Below are 9,034 nucleotides of genomic sequence, written 5' to 3'. Positions count from 1 at the left end.
CCTTCTCTTTTTATGGCCTTTCTCTCTCTCTTTTTTGGGCCTTCTCTTTTTTATGGCCTTTTTTTATTCCTCACCTGGGACAATGATCTAATAATGATGATCATCACACTTCTATTTATTTACAACTCAATGATTACAACTCGATACTAGAACAAAGTGTTGGAAATATGCCTAGAGGCAATAATAAATTGATTATTATTATATTTCCTTGTTCATGATAATCGTTTATTATCCATGCTAGAAGTGTATTGATAGGAAACTCAGATACATGTGTGGATACATAGACAACACCATGTCCCTAGTAAGCCTCTAGTTGACTAGCTCGTTGATCAATAGATGGTTACGGTTTCCTGACCATGGACATTGGATGTCGTTGATAATGGGATCACGTCATTAGGAGAATGATGTGATGGACAAGACCCAATCCTAAGCATAGCACTAGATCGTGTAGTTCGTATGCTAAAGCTTTGCTAATGTCAAGTATCATTTCCTTAGACCATGAGATTGTGCAACTCCCGGATACCGTAGGAGTGCTTTGGGTGTGCCAAACGTCACAACGTAACTGGGTGTCTATAAAGGTACACTACGGGTATCTCCGAAAGTGTCTGTTGGGTTGCCACGAATCGAGACTGGGATTTGTCACTCCGTGTGACGAAGAGGTATCTCTGGGCCCACTCGGTAGGACGTCATCATAATGTGCACAATGTGATCAAGGAGTTGATCACGGGATGATGTGTTACAAAACGAGTAAAGAGACTTGCCGGTAACGAGATTGAACAAGGTATTGGGATACCGACGATCGAATCTCGGGCAAGTATCGTACCGATAGACAAAGGGAATTGTATACGGGATTGATTAAAGTCCTTGACATCATGGTTCATCCGATGAGATCATCGTGGAGCATGTGGGAGCCAACATGGGTATCCAGATCCCGCTGTTGGTTATTGACCGGAGAACGTCTCGGTCATGTCTGCATGGTTCCCGAACCCGTAGGGTCTACACACTTAAGGTTCGATGACGCTAGGGTTATAAAGGGAGTTTGTATGTGGTTACCGAATGTTGTTCGGAGTCCTGGATGAGATCCCGGACATCACGAGGAGTTCCGAAATGGTCCGGAGGTAAAGATTTATATATAGGAAGTCCTATTTCGGCCATCGGGACAAGTTTCGGGGTCATCAGTATTGTACCGGGACCACCGGAAGGGTCCCGGGGGCCCACCGGGTGGGGCCACCTATCCCGGAGGGTCCCATGGGCTGAAGTGGTAAGGGATCCAGCCCAAAGTGGGCTGGGGTGCCACTTTCCCCTAAGGGCCCATGCGCCTAGTGTGGGGGAAACCCTAAAGGAAGAGTCCCAGAAGGGGAAGGCACCTCCTAGGTGCCTTGGGGAGGAGGGATTTCTCCCTTGGCCGCCGCCCCCCTAGGAGATTGGATCTCCTAGGGCCGCCCCCCCTTGGGCTCCCTATATATAGTGGGGAAGGAGGGCCTCTCAAGACACACCTTTTGCCTTTGGTGCAACCCTTCCCCTCTCCCAAGTCCTTCTCCTCTCCCGTGGTGCTTGGTGAAGCCCTGCAGGATTGCCACGCTCCTCCACCACCACCACGCTATTGTGCTGCTGCTGGATGGAGTCTTCCTCAACCTCTCCCTCTCTCCTTGCTGGATCAAGGCGTGGGAGACATCGTCGGGCTGTACGTGTGTTGAACGCGGAGGTGCCATCCGTTCGGCACTAGGATCTCCGGTGATTTGGATCACGACGAGTACGACTCCATCAACTCCGTTCTCTTGAACGCTTCTGCTTAGCGATCTACAAGGGTATGTAGATGCACTCTCCTTCCCCTCGTTGCTAGTCTCTCCATAGATAGATCTTGGTGACACGTAGGAAAATTTTGAATTTCTGCTACGTTCCCCATCAGTGGCATCATGAGCTAGGTCTATGCATAGTTACTATGCACGAGTAGAACACAAAGTAGTTGTGGGCGTTGATTTTGTTCAATATGCTTACCGTTACTAGTCCAATCTTGATTCGGCGGCATCGTGGGATGAAGCGGCCCGGACCGACCTTACACGTACTCTTACGTGAGACAGGTTCCACCGACTGACATGCACTAGTTGCATAAGGTGGCTAGCGGGTGTCTGTCTCTCCCACTTTAGTCGGATCGGATTCGATGAAAAGGGTCCTTATGAAGGGTAAATAGCAATTGGCATATCACGTTGTGGTTTTGCGTAGGTAAGAAACGTTCTTGCTAGAAACCCATAGCAGCCACGTAAAACATGCAAACAACAATTAGAGGACGTCTAACTTGTTTTTGCAGGGTATGCTATGTGATGTGATATGGCCAAAGGATGTGATGAATGATATATGTGATGTATGAGATTGATCATGTTCTTGTAATAGGAATGACGACTTGCATGTCGATGAGTATGACAACCGGGAGGAGCCATAGGAGTTATCTTAATTTATTTATGACCTGCGTGTCAACATAAACGTCATGTAATTACTTTACTTTATTGCTAACCGTTAGCTGTAGTAGTAGAAGTAATAGATGACGTGACAACTTCAAGAAGACACGATGATGGAGATCATGATGATGGAGATCATGGTGTCATGTCGGTGACGATGATGATCATGGAGCCCCGAAGATGGAGATCATAAGGAGCAAAATGATATTGGCCATAGCATGTCACTATTTGATTGCATGTGATGTTTATCATGATTATGCATCTTATTTGCTTAAAACAACGGTAGTAAATAAGATGATCCCTCTTTAAAATTTCAAGAAAGTGTTCTCCCTAACTGTGCACCGTTGCGAAAGTTCGTCGTTTCAAAGCACCACGTGATGATCGGGTGTTTGATTCAGACGTTCACATACAACGGGTGTAAGACAGATTTACACACGCGAAACACTTAGGTTGACTTGACGAACCTAGCATGTGTACAGACATGGCCTCGGAACACAGAAGACCGAAAGGTCGAGCATGAGTCGTATAGAAGATACGATCAACATGAAGATGTTCACCGACGTTGACTGGTCCGTCTCACGTGATGATCGAACACGACCTAGTTAACTCGGATCATGTAATCACTTAGATGACTAGAGGGATGTCTATCTGAGTGGAAGTTCATAAGATGAACTTGTTTATCCTGAACATAGTCAAAAGGTCTTCGCAAATTATGTCGTAGCTCGCGCTTTAGTTCTATGGTTTAGATATGTTCCTAGAGAAAATTTAGTTGAAAGTTGATAGTAGCTGTTATACGGACTAGGTCGTTTAACTGAGGATTGTCCTCATTGCTTCATAGAAGGCTTATGTCCTTAATGCACCGCTCAGTGTGCTGAACCTCGAACGTTGTCTGTGGATGTTGCGAACATCTGACATACACATTTTGATAACTACGTGATAGTTCAGTTAAACGGCTTAGAGTTGAGGCACCGAAGACGTTTTGAAACGTCGCGAAACATATGAGATGTTTCGAGGGCTGAAATTGGGATTTCAGGCTCGTGCCCACGTCAAGAGGTATAAGACCTCCGACGAGTTTCTTAGCCTGCAAACTAAGGGAGAAAAGCTCAATTGTTGAGCTTGTGCTCAGATTGTCTGAGTACAACAATCGCTTGAATCAAGTGGGAGTTGATCTTCCAGATAAGATAGTGATGTTTCTCCGAAGTCATTACCACCAAGCTGCTAGAGCTTCGTGATGAACTATAATATATCAGGGACATATATGATGATCCTTGAGATATTCGCGATGTTTGACACCACAAAAGTAGAAATCAAGAAGGAGCATCAATTGTTGATGGTTGGTGAAACCACTAGTTTCAAGAAGGGCAAGGGCAAAAGGGGATACTTCATGAAACGGCAAATCAGCTACTGCTCTAGTGAAGAAACCCAAGGTTGAACCCAAACCCGAGACTAAGTGCTTCTGTAATAAGGGGAACAGCCACTGGAGCAGAATTACCCTAGATACTTGGTAGATTAGAAGGCTGGCAAGGTCGATAGAAGTATATTGGATATACATTGTGTTGATGTGTACTTTACTAGTACTCCTAGTAGCACCAGGGTATTAGATACCGGTTCGGTTGCTAAGTGTTAGTAACTCGAAATAAAAGCTACGGAATAAACGGAGACTAGCTAAAAGTGAGCTGACGATATGTGTTGGAAGTGTTTCTAATGTTGATATGATCAAGCATCGCATGCTCCCTCTACCATCGAGATTGGTGTTAAACCTAAATAATTGTTATTTGGTGTTTGCGTTGAGCATAGACATGATTGGATTATGACTATCGCAATACGGTTATTCATTTAAGGAGAATAATGGTTACTCTGTTTATTTGAATAATACCTTCAATGGTCTTACACCTAAAATGAATGATTTGTTGAATCTCGATCGTAGTGATACACATGTTCATGCCAAAAGATATAAGATAGTAATGATAGTACCACCTACTTGTGGCACTGCCACGTAAGTCATATCGGTATAAAACGCATGAGGAAGCTCCATGTTGATGGATCCTTTGGGCTCACTCATTTTGAAAAGTTTGAGACATGCGAACCATGTCTATTGGTGTATATGCATGAAGAAACTCCATGCAGATGGACCGTTTGGACTCACTTGATTTTTGAATCACTTGAGACATGCAAATCATACCACATGGGCAAGATGACTGAAAGCCTCAGTTTCAGTAAAGTGGAACTGGAAAGCAACTTGTTGGAAGTAATACATTTTGATGTGTGCAAACCAATGAGTGCTGAGGCGTGTAGTGGATATCGTTATGTTCTTACTTCACAGATGATTTGAGTAGATGTTGAGTATATTTACTTGATGAATCATGAGTCTGAATTATTGAAAGGTTCAAGTAATTTCGGGGTGAAGTTGAAAGATCGTTGTGACAAGAGGATAAAAGATCTATGATATGATCATAGAGATGAATATCTTAATTACGAGTTTGGCAGAGAATTAAGACATTGTGGAAATTGTTTCACAACTAATACAGCCTGGAACACCGTACTGTGATGGTGTGTCCGAACATCATAACTGCACCCTATTGGATATGATGCATACCATGATGTCTCTTATCGAATTACCACGATAGTTTATGGGTTAGGCATTAGAGACAACCACATTCACTTTAAATAGGGCACCACGTAATTCCGATGAGATGACACCGTATGAACTATGGTTTAGAGAAACCTAAACTGTCATTTCTTAAAAGTTTGGGGGTGCGACGCTTATGTGAAAAAGGTTTCAGGCTGATAAGCTCGAACCCAAAGCGGATAAATGCATCTTCATAGGACACCCAAAACAGTTGGGTATACCTCTCGTCTCAGATTCGAAAGCAATAAGGGATTGTTTCTAGAATCGGGTCCTTTCTCGAGGAAAAGTTTCTCTCGAAAGAATTGAGTGGGAGGACGGTGGAGACTTGATGAGGTTATTGAACTGTCTCTTCAACCAGTGTGTGGCAGGGCACAGGGAGTTGTTCCTGTGGCACCTACACCAGTTGAAGTGGAAGCTTATGATAGTGATCGTGAAACTTCAGATCAAGTCACTACCAAACCTCGTGGGATGACAAGGATGCGTACTACTTCAGAGTGGTACGTAATCCTGTCTTGGAAGTCATGTTGCTAGATAACGATGAACCTACGAGCTATGGAGAAGCGATGGTGGGCCCGGATTCCGATAGATGGCTCGAGGCCATAAAATCCGAGAGAGGATCCATGTATGAAAACAAAGTGTAGACTTTGGCAGAACGGCTCGATGGTCGAAAGGCTGTTGAGTATAGATGGATTTTAAAAGGAAGACAGACAATGATGGTAAATGTCACCATTAAGAAGGCTCGACTTGTCATTAAGATGTTTTCCGACAAGTTCAAGGAGTTGACTATGATGAGACTTTTCTCACTCGTAGCGATGCTAAGAGTCTGTTGGAATTATATTAGCATTATTTATGAAATCTTGCAGATAGGATGTCAAAACATTGTTTCCTTGACGATTTTCTTGAGGAAAGGTTGTATGTGATACAATCGGAAGGTTTTGTCAATCCTGAAAGATGCTAACAAGTATGCAAAGCTCCAGCAATCCTTCTAGGGACTGGATTAAGCATCTCGGAGTTGGAATGTGTGCTTTGATGATGATCAAAGATTTTGGGTTTATACAAAGTTTATGAGAAACTTGTATTTCCAAAGGAGTGGGAGCACTATAGAATTTCTGATGATCATATGTTGTTGACATATTGTTGATCAGAAATGACGTAGAATTTCTGGAAAGCATATAGGGTTATTTGAAAGTGTTTTTCAATGGAAAGCCTGGATTAAGCTACTAGAGCATTGAGCATCAAGATCTATAAGGATAGATCAAAACGCTTAATGGTACTTTCAAATGAGCACATACCTTGACATGATCTTGAAGGTGTTCAAGTTGGATCAGTCAAAGAAGGAGTTCTTGCCTGAGTTGTAAGGTATGAAGTTAAGACTTAAAGCTCGACCACGGCAGAATAGAGAGAAAGGACGAAGGTCGTCCCCTATGCTTAAGACGTAGGCTCTACAGTATGCTATGCTGTGTACCGCACCTGAAGTGTGCCTTGCCATGAGTCAGTCAAGGGGTACAAGAGTGATCCAAGAATGGATCACAAGACAGCGGTCAAAGTTATCCTTAGTAACTAGTGGACTAAGGAATTTTCTCGATTATGGAGGTGGTAAAAGAGTTCGTCGTAAAGGGTTACGTCGATGCAAGCTTAACACCTATCCGGATAGCTCTGTGTAGAGATACCGGATACGTATAATGGAGCAACAATTTAGAATAGCTCCAAGTAGAATAGTTATTTGGAATAGCTCCAAATAGAGCGTGGTAGCTGCATCTAGGAGATACACACAGATTTGTAAAGCACACACGGATCTGAAAGGTTCAAACCCGTTGACTATAACCTCTCTCACAAGCATAACATGATCAAACCCAGAACTCATTGAGTGTTAATCACATGGTAAATGTGAACTAGATTATTGACTCTAGTAAACTCTTTGGGTGTTAGTCACATGGGGATGTGACCTTGAGTGTTAATCACATATCGATGTGAACTAGATTATTGACTCTAGTGCAAGTGGGAGACTGTTGGAAATATGCCCTAGAGGCAATAATAAATTGATTATTATTATATTTCCTTGTTCATGATAATCGTTTATTATCCATGCTAGAAGTGTATTGATAGGAAACTCAGATACATGTGTGGATACATAGACAACACCATGTCCCTAGTAAGCCTCTAGTTGACTAGCTCGTTGATCAATAGATGGTTACGGTTTCCTGACCATGGACATTGGATGTTGTTGATAACGGGATCACGTCATTAGGAGAATGATGTGATGGACAAGACCCAATCCTAAGCATAGCACTAGATCGTGTAGTTCGTATGCTAAAGCTTTGCTAATGTCAAGTATCATTTCCTTAGACCATGAGATTGTGCAACTCCCGGATACCGTAGGAGTGCTTTGGGTGTGCCAAACGTCACAACGTAACTGGGTGGCTATAAAGGTACACTACGGGTATATCCGAAAGTGTCTGTTGGGTTGGCACGAATTGAGACTGGGATTTGTCACTCCGTGTGACGGAGAGGTATCTCTGGGCCCACTCGGTAGGACGTCATCATAATGTGCACAATGTGATCAAGGAGTTGATCACGGCATGATGTGTTACGGAACGAGTAAAGAGACTTGCCGGTAATGAGATTGAATAAGGTATCGGGATACCGACGATCGAATCTCGGGCAAGTATCGTACCGATAGACAAAGGGAATTGTATACGGGATTGATTAAAGTCCTTGACATCGTGGTTAATCTGATGAGATCATCGTGGAGCATGTGGGAGCCAACATGGGTATCCAGATCCCGCTGTTGGTTATTGACCGGAGAACGTCTAGGTCATGTCTGCATGGTTCCCGAACCCGTAGGGTCTACACACTTAAGATTCGATGACGCTAGGGTTATAAAGGAAGTTTGTATGTGGTTACCGAATGTTGTTCGGAGTACCGGATGAGATCCCGGACGTCTCGAGGAGTTCCGGAATGGTCCGGAGGTAAAGATTTATATATAGGAAGTCCTATTTCGGCCATCGGGACAAGTCTCGGGATCATCGGTATTGTACCGGGACCACCGGAAGGGTCCCGGGGGCCCACCGGGTGGGGCCACCTATCCCGGAGGGTCCCATGGGCTGAAGTGGGAAGGGATCCAGCCCAAAGTGGGCTGGGGCGCCACTTTCCCCTAAGGTCCCATGCGCCTAGTGTGGGGGAAACCCTAAAGGAAGAGTCCCAGAAGGGGAAGGCACCTCCTAGGTGCCTTGGGGAGGAGGGATTTCTCCCTTGGCCGCCGCCCCCCTAGGAGATTGGATCTCCTAGGGCTGGCGCCCCCCCTTGGGCTCCCTATATATAGTGGGGAAGGAGGGCCTCTCAAGACACACCTTTTGCCTTTGGTGCAGCCCTTCCCCTCTCCCAAGTCCTTCTCCTCTCCCGTGGTGCTTGGCGAAGCCCTGTAGGATTGCCACGCTCCTCCACCACCACCACACCGTTGTGCTGCTGCTGGATGGAGTCTTCCTCAACCTCTCCCTCTCTCCTTGTTGGATCAAGGCGTGGGAGACATCGTCGGGCTGTACGTGTGTTGAACGCGGAGGTGCCGTCCGTTCAGCACTAGGATCTCCGGTGATTTGGATCACGACGAGTACGACTCCATCAACTCCGTTCTCTTGAACGCTTCCGTTTAGCGATCTACAAGGGTATGTAGATGCACTCTCCTTCCCCTCGTTGCTAGTCTCTCCATAGATAGATCTTGGTGACACGTAGGAATATTTTGAATTTCTGCTACGTTCCCCATCACAATGATATATGTGAATGCCTCCGGCGGTGTACCGGGATATGCAATGAACCAAGAGTGACATGTATGAAAGAATTATGAACGGTGGCTTTGCCACAAATACTATGTCAACTACATGATCATGCTAAGTGTAACATCTCAAATTTTCAATTTGGAATGTTATACATAGTCATCCATGCATATCATATT

This window comes from Triticum dicoccoides, chromosome 7A, assembly GCF_002162155.2.
Source record: "Triticum dicoccoides isolate Atlit2015 ecotype Zavitan chromosome 7A, WEW_v2.0, whole genome shotgun sequence".
Classification (NCBI taxonomy): Eukaryota; Viridiplantae; Streptophyta; class Magnoliopsida; order Poales; family Poaceae; genus Triticum; species Triticum dicoccoides.
The sequence above is the reverse complement of the archived record's forward strand: the minus strand, read 5'-3'. Positions refer to the sequence as shown.